Raw genomic sequence first — 13,314 nt, forward strand, 5'->3', positions numbered from 1 at the left:
CCTCCCTTCCCCCCTCCCCTTCTTCCCCCCCTCCCCCCCGCCTTCCCTTCCCCCCCTCCCCCTCCCTTCCCCCCCTCCCCCTCCCTCCCCCCCCAGTCGCTCTCTGTCTCTCTCTTCCAACAACAACATGCCCTCGAAAAAGCCTCGGCACCGCCGGGCACTTCAGCAAGTAGTGAATAAATCAGCTTTGTTTCAAACACACAGTGTGTCAAATATTTGATGCCTCCATGATAAGAGAAAACTAATTGATGTTCTGTTACCGACTGTTTAATTTTTGGGCCTTTTGTTACTCTCGATTATTTCCGTTCATATCTAGTTCGCTTTCTACCACATTAAACCCCAAGCTTGTTCCGTTTGAGTACACGACTTGTGGGTGTCATAGACAGAACTGTAGTGTCTCACTTACACTCATCTGCACACCACAGGGACTGGAGTGCATCATCACCACAGGTAATGAAATGTTAATTAAACTTATTAAGTTTCCATTAATGTTTTAAGCTAAGTTCCAGTTTATTTGTTTGCACAAACGAGTACACTCAGCTGCAATTCCTTTGAAACATAGCTTTATAGAACTATCTTGCTTAAGATTTGAAATCTGTTATTATCTGTATCATTTAACCCTTTGTGGATTCGATATAGTAAAACTCCTCCACACGTACTGCATGTGACAACCTTTGAAAGGTTATGATCTTTGTAATATTAATTTCTGAGCTTGATGGTCTCGTTGATTTAATTTCTTGTTACTAACATACCTTGCACTATTTCTTTAACCGAGATAATTGTTTCAAATACTTCCTTTATCAGGTCTTTAGCTCCTCCATTGATCCCTGTCAATGATCCTTTGTTAGGGGCTGGGGTTAGGTTGTAGGCTTAGGGGTTAGTGTTTGTGGTTCTTCGTTATTGGTTAGGATTGGGGTTCGTGATTATTGGTTAGGATTGGGGTTAGTGGTTGGGGCCAGTGGTTATTGGTTAGGATTGGGGTTAGTGGTTGGGGCGAGTGGTTATTAGTTAGGATTGGGGTTAGTGGTTATTGGTTAGGATTGGGTTAGTGGTTGGGGCTGGTGGTTATTGGTTAGGATTGGGGTTAGTGATTGGGGCTAGTGGTTATTGGTTAGGATTGGGGTTAGTGGTTGGTGCTAGTGGTTATTGGTTAGGATTGGGGTTAGTGGTTATTGGTTAGGATTGGGTTAGTGGTTGGGGTTAGTGTGGTAAACCACTTTTATCGTTCACTATCGTTACACTATAGTTATCACTGTTATATCGTTACTCTATGGTTATCACTGTTCACACTGTTGTATCACTATACGAGGTCGCCTCTTGTCATGCTGCTATACCTGGGCTGAACACTGCTGACTCCGCCCATGACTCCACCTACCTGCCCAGGTATAAAGGTAGTCGACTGGCTGGCATTCCTCCTTGTTGTATCCGATCACCCACGAGGGTGGGCTCTGTTATTTAGCCAATAAAAACCTATAGTTACTTTCTTAACTCGTCGCTTTTCATTGGATGAATTGATGGGTATATCAATTTTATTGGCTAAATTTTAAAATGTCGACAACTGAGCAGTCAAACGACCAGCCAAGCGACCAGCCAGACGCGCAGCTACAACAGCCACCGCAGCCGGCCTGGCTGCGAGCCCTCAGACCACCGTACCTGGATCTAAACCCACAGGCAGCAAACTCAGCCCTCGACTTCGAACACTGGCTGAGCTGCTTCGAAGCCTACCTGGGAGAATCCGGCGTGCCTCAGAAATCCATGCTAAGAGTTCTGAATGCCCAAGTGAGCCCTAAAGTATTCGCACTCATCCGGGACCTTAAAACATACGAGGACGCCTTCAACCGGCTGAAACGACAGTACCAAACCCCGGTAAATTCCATGTATGCCAGACACCTCCTCAGATCCCGCCCGCAACAGCCAGGAGAGCCCGTGGAGGAATTTTTACGGGTGCTACAAGCACTCGGCAGAGACTGTAACTTTAAAGCGGTAACGGCGGCAGAAAATACTGAAGACAATGTCCGCGATGCCTTCGTGAAAGGCCTGCGGTCCGACTACTCATGGCAAAGACTACTGGAAGCAAGGGACCTCAACCTGGACAAAGCTGCAGCCCTCGCTCTCTCTCTAGAGGTGGCCCATCAGGACCTCGAGGCATACTCAAGGTACTGTAACTCGCGACCCTGGGACTTGGGGCCAACCCCGACCGCGATACCCCCCGCAGCAACCCCCCTGGGACCTACCTCAGCGTCGGCGTCCTGGACCCAATCGAGACCGCCACCCCCGGTACCGGCTCCGACATCGGACCCCCGCGATCGGGCCACCGGCTGCTTCTTCTGTGGCCAGGCGAAACACCCGAGGTCGTGCTGCCCAGCCAGGAACTCTACCTGCTCAAACTGCAGGAAGAAAGGCCACTTCGCTAAGGCCTGCAGAGGTGGATCATCAGAGGCCAGCAGTGCCTCATGCGAGCTGTGGGGGCGGCCATCTTCCTTCAAGGCAACAGAGGCCAGCATCCCCACATGTGAGTCATGGGGGCGGCCATCTTTGATACAGGCAACCGACACCAGCAGTGCCTCATGTGAGTTATGGGGGCAGCCATCTTCTCTGCCATTTTGTCCAACCTCGTGGGAGACGCCATTTTACCCACCACGCCCGACCGCCACCGTGCCTCTAGGCCCGACTACAGCCTCAACCGCAGACTACAACAACTCGCTCAGCTATACACTAGCCTCCGTCACACTGGACCAGGCCCGCCCGCATCACCTGTCCAAGTCGATGATGGACATCAAAGTAAACGGCCACGCCACGACCTGCCTGTTCGACAGCGGAAGCACGGAGAGCTTCATCCACCCAGACACGGTGAGCCACTACTCCCTCCCTGTCCTGCCAACGCGCAACCGGATCTCGATGGCATCAAGGTCACACGCCACAGACATCAGCGGCTACTGTGTTGTGACCCTGTCGGTTAAGGGTACGGAGTATAAAAATTTTAAACTCCTCGTCCTGCCCCAGCTATGCGCTGCCGTCCTACTAGGCCTAGACTTCCAATCCCACCTCCAAAGCGTCACGCTAGCATACGGCGGACCCCTCCCCCACTCACAGTCGACAACCAGCAGATTTTAAACCGCCCACCGCGTAACACCTGCGGCCTATCCACCCTCAAGGTCCCGCCACTTCCCTGTTCGCTAACCTCACCCCCGACTGCAAACCCGTCGCTACCAAGAGCAGACGGTACAGCGCCGGGGACAGAGCTTTCATTAGCTCTGAGGTGCAGCGTCTCCTGAAGGAGGGCATCATCGAGGGGAGCACCAGCCCCTGGCGTGCCCAGGTCGTGGTCGTTAAGACCGGCAATAAAAACCGCCTGGTCATCGACTACAGCCAGACCATAAACAGGTACACCCAGCTGGACGCATACCCCCTTCCCCGCATATCTGATATGGTCAATCAGATTGCGCAGTACCGGGTATTCTCCACCATTGACCTTAAGTCGGCCTATCACCAACTCCCTATCCGCCCTGAGGACCGCCAGTATACAGCCTTCAAGGCGAACGGCTGCCTCTACCACTTCCTTAGGGTTACCTTCGGCGTCACCAACGGGGTTTCGGTCTTCCAAAGGGAGATGGACCGGATGGTTGACCAGAACGGGCTGCACGCCACGTTCCCCTATCTAGATAACGTCACCATCTGCGGCCGCGACCGGCAGGACCACGATGTTAATCTGGAGAGATTCCTCCGTACGGCCCCTCATGGAGCTACCCCTCCCCCACTGTCCAAAGGCACTGAAGAGAACCCTGGGGCTCTTCGCCTACTATGCCCAATGGGTGCCCAATTATGCGGACAAAGCCAGACCCCTCATGAAGTCCACATCCTTCCCCCTTATGGAGGAAGCGTGCGCAGCCTTCTCCCTCATTAAGGGAGACATTGCCAAGGCCACTATGCACGCAGTGGATGAGTCCATCCCCTTCCAAGTCGAGAGCGATGCATCCGACTTCGCCCTCGCCGCTACCCTTAACCAGGAGGGGAGACCGGTGGCCTTCTTCTCAAGGACCCTACAGGGCCCTGAGATCCGACACTCGTCGGCCGAGAAGGAGGCCCAGGCGATTGTGGAGGCGGTACGACGCTGGAGGCACTACCTGGCAGGCAAACGATTTACCCTCCTCACCGACCAACGTTCGGTCGCTTTTATGTTTAATAACAAGCTGAGGGGCAAAATCAAGAACGACAAGATCTTGAGGTGGAGAATCGAGCTCTCCACCTACGATTATGATATCTTGTACCGGCCAGGTAAGCTGAACGAACCCCCCGATGCTCTGTCATGAATTACATGCACCAGCACGCAAAGTGATAGACTTCAGACCCTCCACAACGACCTCTGCCACCCCGGGGTCACCAGACTTTACCACTTCATTAAGGCCCGCAACCTGCCCTACTCCATCGAGGAGGTCAGGACCATGACCAGGAACTGCCAGACCTGTGCCGAGTGCAAACCGCACTTCTTTAGGCCGGACAGAGCAAGCCTGATCAAGGCCACCCGCCCCTTCGAGCACCTGAGCATCGACTTTAAGGGGCCCCTCCCGTCCTCTGACCGTAATGTGTACTTCCTCAACATTGTTGATGAGTACTCCCGTTTCCCCTTTGCCTTCCCCTGCCCAGACATGACCAGTACCATGGTCATTAAATGCCTGAACGACCTCTTCGCCTTGTTCGGGTTCCCAAACTATATACATAGTGACCGGGGCTCCTCCTTTATGAGCGAGGAACTCCGTCAGTTCCTACTAGCGAGAGGTATTGCTGCAAGCAGGACCACCAGCGACAACCCCCGAGGGAACGGCCAGGTAGAAAGAGAAAACGTGACGGTATGGAAGGCCGTCCTCTTAGCCTTAAAGTCTAAGGGCCTCCCAACCTCCCGCTGGCAGGAAGTCCTCCCGGCAGCGCTGCATTCCACCCGGTCACTACTTTGCACTGCCATCAACGCCACCCCCCATGAACGAATGTTTGCTTTCCCCAGGAAGTCGACTACGGGAACCACGCTACCAACCTGGCTGACCTCTCCGGGGCCCGTCTTGCTGCGAAAGCACGTGAGGGCCCATAAAATGGACCCCCTGGTCGAGAGGGTGGACCTCCTGCACGCCAACCCCCAGTACGCCTATGTGGCATACCCAGACGGGCGGGAGGACACAGTTTCCTTACGAGACCTCGCACCCTCGGGCACTCCGGAGACACCACCTTCACCCCCCCCACCACCCCCCCAATTCCAGACCAGGTAGACGGCATGCCGGAACCCCACGAGCCTTCGCCGACCACGCAGACACCAGCATGACTCCACCTACCTGCCCAGGTATAAAGGTAGTCGACTGGCTGGCATTCCTCCTTGTTGTATCCGATCACCCACGAGGGTGGGCTCTGTTATTTAGCCAATAAAAACCTATAGTTACTTTCTTAACTCGTCGCTTTTCATTGGATGAATTGATGGGTATATCAATTAGTGGTTATTGGTCAGGATTGGGGTTAGTGGTTGGTGCTAGTGGTTATTGGTTAGGATTGGGGTTAGTGGTTGGGACTCATGGTTATTGGTTAGGATTGGGGTTAGTGGTTGGGGCTCGTGGTTATTGGTTAGGATTGGGGTTAGTGGCTATTGGTTAGGATTGGGGTTAGTGGTTGGGGCCAGTGGTTATTGGTTAGGATTGGGGTTAGTGGTTGGGGCTGGTGGTTATTGGTTAGGATTGGGGTTAGTGGTTGGGGCTCATGGTTATTGGTTAGGATTGGGGTTAGTGGTTGGGGCTCGTGGTTATTGGTTAGGATTGGGGTTAGTGGTTGGGGCTAGTGGTTATTGGTTAGGATTGGGGTTAGTGGTTGGGGCTCGTGGTTATTGGTTAGGGTTGGGGTTATTTGTTGGGGCTAGGGGTTATTGGTTATGATTGGGGCTAGTGGTTGGGGTAGTCAATTGGAGGTTAGGCTTAGGAGTTAGTGCTTCAGGTTAAAAACCATTATTAACAACACAGGTGTCACTGGACGCATCTTTTTTCATTTCATGATTTTTAACCTCACACAGTCGAGTCACGAAACAGCCTCATGAATTGTTCATTCAAGGAACATTCTTTCTGGCTGGAGCCTGATTTTTTCCCTTCTTTCACATCTCTACAGTTCTCACAGAAAAATACATCAGGGACATTAGACTTTGGGATTTGGGGACAAGAACAGGCAGATCCAGGTGTTGGGCTGGTTACATCCAATCATCAGCCTGTCTGAAAAGGGCTTCTGAAAATAACCTGTCACCATCTGATTCCACCATCATATCTTCATCCATTACCCGCCTTTCGCCCTCATTAAAGCAGGTTTCACCACCATGACCATTCCCCATACTGAGGCTCTCTGATTTCCATTTATCGTCTCAGTGTAAGTGGTCCCTGGATTTGGTGTCACAATGTAAGTGGTCCCTGGATTTGATGTCCAGATTATTTTCCAGCCATTTTGAGATGTCCCTTACCCTGACAACAGAAAGGCAACACACCCTTCAGGACTCTCGATCCTGACTGTAAAGACTACTATCTATCCTTCTAATTATAAAATCCCCTATACGACAATGTTTCCAATCTGCTCCTCCACCCCTTGGACAGCCTTCTGTTCCATGGTGCCTTGGGCAGCATTCTAGCTGTCCCTCCCAGTCTTTCTCCTGATCCTCACAGGTATTGAGTACTTTGTACCTGTTGGACAGGAGCAGTGTCTGCTGGACTTCCTTCACTACTTCTCCTACATTCCCCTTACCCAGCTGACTGACAGTCACACTCTCCCCTTCCTGCACCTGTGCTTTCTTCTGGTGTGTGACTGTACTCGAGTAAATTATCCAGTAATTCCTGCTCCTCCCTTATATGTCGGATTGTCTCTAGCTCGGACTCCAACTCACTGACTCGGAGCTGGAATGTCATGAGGCAGAGACATTTGCTGCAGATGTGGCAGTCTGGGACAGTCTCGTTGTTCACAAACTCCCACATACTACAATCCCCACACACTGCCTGGTCTTTATTAATGAATGAATGAATTCATTTTTTGTTATCTGTAGATTATTTCTTGAACTGTGATTAATTACTTCGCTATTTATCAGTTATGAGCATCTTTAAAAGCAGTTAGAAGTTAATCAATTACCTCGTTTTCCTTTGACTTACATTTACTTGCACTAATAAATCCTTACTAAGTCAAGCTTAACACTAAACACTAAAGAGACTAAACACACAAAGGGATATCGATATTCTTACCGATATACTTATGTTAATTTGCTCTGCTGTGTGTTGATTATAACATCACTTTTTTCTGTGTCCTCCGGTGCGATTATTTATTATTTACTGTTGCTCCTGGTTTAAATTACTGAGCACCTCCTTCCCCCTCAGCATCCAATTCCCATTCTCACCAAATTCCCCTTACCAATCTGTTTAGCAGATTCTCGAGCTCTGTGCCACACCGCTCATCCTCCGTCTCTTCCCTTCTCCAAAGTTATCTCTGTCTTCAGCTATTCCACTCACTTTTCTGCCACCTTGTTGTTGACCTAAAATGGCGATGGTTGTTACCCAGAACACACTGCATGCGAGAATAGGCCCTATCAATGCTGCAGGGCCTGGTGTGCGCAGGCGCGGGGAGAGCTCGGTGTGGGGTGGGTTCCACGCGTGTGCAGTGCCGCCAGTTGGGTGATGGCGGTGAAAGGTGGAGAGAACATTCTGGAGCGGGGAGGAGTCGGCGGAGTGCAGGAGAGCAATACAACCGTCAGGGAGACTTTATAAACACCCGGGGTGGGCCTCAGGCCTCGAACAAGAGCCTCTGGGCTGGGCATTTGCCCCAAGCGGGGCGGCAGCTGCAGGGCTTTCTCCCGGTGACAGGCCCGGGGTAACGGCCGCCATCTTGAGAGGCTCGGGGCAGCAGGGCGCATGCACGGCCCCCTTGGCCAGGAACCAGGAGGAGAGAATCTTGTCAATTTCTATCCTGGACTCGCAGTGATGACTTTTGTAATCTCCTTTTACAGGCTGTGAGAAGGGCAGCATTTACACTCCGCAAACTCAAACCAAACATCACATCAAGATCTGACAGAGTCAGTCCATTCATCAGGACCTGAATATCATCAGTCTTTGAATGTGGAAGGAGAAATGTTTGGCTGTTCTGTCTGTGGGGAAAGATTTCAAACATCAGTGTGGCTGGAAAAGCACCGAGACACACACACCCGAGTGAGTGTGTTCCAGTGCACTGACTGTGAAGAGCTTTAACCAGTTACACAGCCTGAAAAATATCACCCCATTCACAATGGGGAGAAACTGTACACGTGTCGTGTGTGTGGACGAGGCTTCAACTGATCGTCCGACCTGGAGAGACACAAGGGCACCCGCGCCATGGAGAAACCGTGGAAATGTGGGGACTGTGGGAAGGGATTCAATTACCCATCTGAGCTGGAAACTCATCGACGCACTCACACTGGGGAGAGGCCGTTTACCTGCACCGTGTGTGGGAAGGGATTCACTCAGTCATCCAGCCTCTATACACAGCAGAGAGTTCATACTGGAGAGCAACCGTTCACTTGCATTGAATGTGGGAACGGATTTACTGCTTTATCAACCCTCTTGACACACCAGTGAGTTCACACTGATAAGAGACCTTTTAAATGTTCTGACTGTGAGAAGAGCTTTAAAAGCACAAAGGATCTGTTGACACACCAACGAGTTCACACTGGGGAGAGGCCGGTCACCTGCTCTATGTTTGGGAAGGGATTCACTCAGTCATCCCACCTTCTGACACATCAACTTGTTCACTCTGATAACAAACCTTTTAATTGTTCTGACTGTGAGAAGTGCTTTAAAAGTAAAAAGGATTTATTGATACACCGACGCACTCACACTGGGGAGAGGCCGTTCACCTGCTCTGTATGTGGGAAATGATTTACTGATTCATCCTACCTGCTGACACACCAGCGAGTTCACACTGGAGAGGGACAGTTCACCTGCTCCGTGTGTGGGAAGGGATTCACTCAGTCATCCTCCTTACTGAGACACCAGCGAGTTCATGACCAACTGCAGAGGTTGGATTCCGCTGTTATTGCTGCTGTTAATCACATCCAGGACTGAACCATGTTCATTCTGTCAGTTGGGGTTTGTTTCTGCTGATGTTTATAACCCTTTAACTGGGCTGGAGATTAATATTCTGTATAAATGTCAAATAAATCAGCTTTGTTTCAAACACACTTTGTGTCAAGTCTGTGATTTCTCAATGATAAGAGGAGACTGATTGATGTCTTGTTACTGACTGTTCCACTTTTGGGCCGTTTCTCCTTTCTTACACTGGATTATTTTGGTTCTGATCTAATTGGCCTTCTACCATCCTGGGAGTCCCATGATACAACGATAATGGAGTTGTTGACGAATCACAGCGATCAATCTCTATCAATGAGTCTACAACAGACCCAGACATGAGGTGAGGAAAACTCCAGTGGTGGAGAGCTTTAGGAGCCATCGGACCAAAGTCACCTCTTCCTCCCGAGCATTCTACACTGACCACACGCCATGTCTCAAATTACTCACACACTGTGTCCCAAAATCTTATTCTATGAATGAAATCGGTCCAATTTACATTTGAATGAATCAACACTAACTGCTTTTACCATCTCCTTAGGGAGCCTGCCCCATAGATTGACCACTCACTCACTGAAATATTGTTTCCACTGATTGGATTTGAATTTACCCCATTCAAGCGCAGGCCGTGTCCTCTGGTTCTACTGTTCTGGACAGGGTGAAATAACTTGTCATGCTCTACATTATCCAGTCCCTTTAGAATCCTAAAAACAGCAATCCTATCACCTCTCGACCTTCTCTTTCCAGTGTGAACAGGCCCAGTTTACATAACCTGGACATGTTGGCTCGATACTCAGTTAAATTCTGACACAAACCCATTGATGCTTCTTAAATTGCATTAACCGACACTACACAGAATCCTAGAATGATACAGCACAGAAGGAGGCCATTTGGCCCATCGTGCCTGTGCGGCTCTGAAAGATCCATCCAATTACAAAAGCAAAATACTGCGGATGCTGGAAATCTGAAATAAAGAGAGAAAATGCTGGAAATCCTCAGCAGGTCAGGCAGTGTCTGTGGAGAGAGAAACAGAGTTAACGGTTCAGGTCACTGACCCTCCGTCAGAACCTTTCATCACACATTATAATCTAATGTATTACTCACTCTGGTTTAAGCTTTTATTGTGGTTAATAACGGCAAACTCTGTTGTTTCTCCCGATCTGATTACAGTTTCCAACCAGTCGATTCAGTGGAATGTTCTATCAGTGTTGCCATGGCGGCCTGTCTGCAGTGAAGCACCTGTTTGACATCTTGAAAGTGCAAAGTATCTGCTGACAGACTAACACACTCACACTGGGGAGAGGCCGTTCACCTGATCCATGTGTGGGAAGGGATTCAGTCTATCATCCATCCTGCTGAGACACCAGCGAGTTCACACTGGGGAGAGGGCTGTTCACCTGCTCCATGTGTGGGAAGGGATTCAGTCTATCATCCCACCTGCTGACACACCAGCGAGTTCACACTGGGGAGAGGCCGTTCACCTGATCCATGTGTGGGAAGGGATTCAGTCTATCATCCATCCTGCTGAGACACCAGCGAGCTCACACTGGGGAGAGGGCTGTTCACCTGCTCTGTGTGTGGGAAGGGATTCAGTCTATCATCCAACCTGCTGACACACCAACACACTCACACTGGGGAGAGGCCGCTCACCTGCTCCATGTGTGGGAAGGGATTCAGTCTATCATCCAACCTGCTGAGACACCAGCGAATTCATATGTGGCTGCAGGGGTTGGATTCTGCTGTTATTGCTGCTGTTAATCACATCCAGGACTGAACCATGTTCATTCTGACAGTTGGGGTTTGTTTCTGCTGATGTTAATAACCCCTATAACTGGGCTGGTGTTTAAATCTGTATTAATGTCAATTAAATGAGCTTTGTTTCCCACACACACAGTGTGTCGAGTCCTTGATAGCTCGACAATAAGACGAGCTGATTGAGGACTTGTTGCAAACTGAGTGGAAACCATCTGAGAACTGAGTTGCCACAACTTGGTAAAAGATGGATCTACAAGATGTCCAAGTCTGACAGGACAGAAAATTCTATTATATCACAGGGTCCACTTCAACCATCCAGGGCAGTGAGCCCCTGTAATATTGGATTTTAACCTATGGGAAATATTCTGATAATCTGTTATTGTCACGGGGCAAAGCAGCCTTGTTACTTTAACATCAATTTAATCAAACTCAATGGACAATCCGATCTCCAAAGGGAAACGTCTCCTTAAAGCTGATGGTGTCGGCAGTTCTGCAGCTCATTTCTCAGTGTGAGCATGTCAGAATGAAAAGCTTTAACAACAGCCGATGTTTCACAAAGGGAGACCTCACCAGACCAAAGGCCATTGGTGGAGTTTAATGGGCTGTTTGTGTCACTGGGCTACAGGAGGCCATTTTTAACCGAAGGAAAACTGGTCACAGCAAACAGAGAGTTTAACAGACTGTCCCAGGTCCACTCAAACCCCCACCTTCTCTCTCTCTCTCACTATTTATGGGCACTGCTGCAGTAATTGCTCCTCTGACCTTTCCTCTCTTGTCCCTCCTACACCCCTAATACACGGCCCGACACAATCTCCCTCCCCCGACATCCTCACTGTGCTGGAATCCACACCAGTCTCCCCATCTGCTCCTTGTTCGCTCCCTGGATCCTAAAACTACTGAACTCACTCTTTCCCTCCTGAAGTCTACAGGCTCTAAAACTGAAGCTTGGTGTCCCTCAGTCCCGACTCCTTGATTCACTTCCCCTTCTCCCCTCCTCTTTCCCCCTTGGTTGTGTTCCACACTCTGGGCCTTGGGCCTTCCCCGGGGATTCTCAGTATGAACAGGTGGGATGTGTTTGGAGACAGGATGTCCCGGCTCTCCACCTTTAAAGGGACAAGGAGACAACCAGCTGGGCTGAATGGCCCTGCTTTATGACATCACTGCAGTGCCTAGCAACCAGCCTCCCTGAGCCCTGCTCATTATGGGCTGGGTTTAGCTCAGTGCTGTTACAGGAAGGGAAACAGGAGCAGGATTCACCCCGTGTGGAGCCCAGGATTAATGGGGAGAGGTACAGGATCAATTTATACCTTATTGAGTGAGAAATGTCATTGTCCGGACACTCCCTGTCCCTCGGTACCTGTGTCGGGGAGCGGTTGATGGGTTTACTCTGTATCCAACCCATGCTGTACCCGACTGGAGAGTGTTTGATGCTGACACTAGGGGCTCAGCTCCACGAGCACAACATTTAACCCAAAGATGATCTGATAAACCCATCAGCTTCTCCCCTGGACACAGGTCCTGAAGGACAGGTAGTGTCTCTGATATTTTGGTCGGTGTCGTTGAACAAGTTTAAACACCTCGCTCACATCTCCTCTCACCCTGCTTTGTTCTAATGAGAAGTGCCCCAGTTTCTCTCGTCTCTCCTCCTGGGAAAGAGAAGTTCACCTCAGTTAGAAACTCAAACAGGCACTTCACTGCAGACAGGCCATCATGAGGAAACATTTCTTTACCCAGCGAGTTATTATGATCTGGAATGCACTGCCTGAAAGGGTGGAGGAAGCAGATTCAAGAGTAACTTTCAAAATGGAATTGGATAAATATTTGAAGGGAAAACATTTACCGGGATATGGGGAAAGAGCAAGGGAGTGGAACTAATTGGATAGCTCTCCCAAAGAGCTGGCACAAGCATGATGGGCCGAATGGCCACCTTTTGTGCTGTATCATTCTAGGATTCTCTGATAATTAAAGCCTCTCATCCGTGGTATAACCTCAGTGAATTTATTCTGCAGCCTCTCTGTGGCCCCGACATCCTTCCCAGTGTAAGATGCCCAAAACTTATTCTAACTGCAGCCGAACCGATGGTTTTGTTTTCTACGCCCCATTTATAAAAAACCTTGGTTAACATTTTTAAACCACTTTATAAACTTGTCCTCCAACATTTAAAGATTTGTGTATCTGATGTCCCTGTAGATTTTAGAGATATTAACATAACATGGTTAAAATACATTGACATCAAATGTCTGATATAATGTGTATTATGGGAAAGAGAAGTTTAGTCTGAGTTAGAAACTCAAACAGGTGCTTCACTGCAGACAGGTCACCATGGCAACACTGATAAGACATTCCATTCACTGAATCGACTGGTTGGAAACTGTAAACAGATCAGGGGAAAGAACAGGTTTTGTCTGTTATTAACCACAATATAAGCTTAGAATCATAGAATGGTTACAGCACAGAAGGAGGC

General features: G+C 49.5%; 2 pseudogenes; one reads left to right on the forward strand and one right to left on the reverse strand.

The window, feature by feature from the left end:
* Window positions 1-13,314, reverse strand: part of LOC147118524 (uncharacterized) — a 110,635-nt pseudogene that overhangs the window by 6,306 nt on the left and 91,015 nt on the right.
* On the forward strand, window positions 8,349-9,202 carry LOC147118525 (uncharacterized; annotated as a pseudogene).

This window comes from Somniosus microcephalus, chromosome 4 (genome assembly GCF_052327205.1).
Source record: "Somniosus microcephalus isolate GS21.2 chromosome 4, FLI_Smic_1.0, whole genome shotgun sequence".
In the NCBI taxonomy this organism is placed as follows: domain Eukaryota; kingdom Metazoa; phylum Chordata; class Chondrichthyes; order Squaliformes; family Somniosidae; genus Somniosus; species Somniosus microcephalus.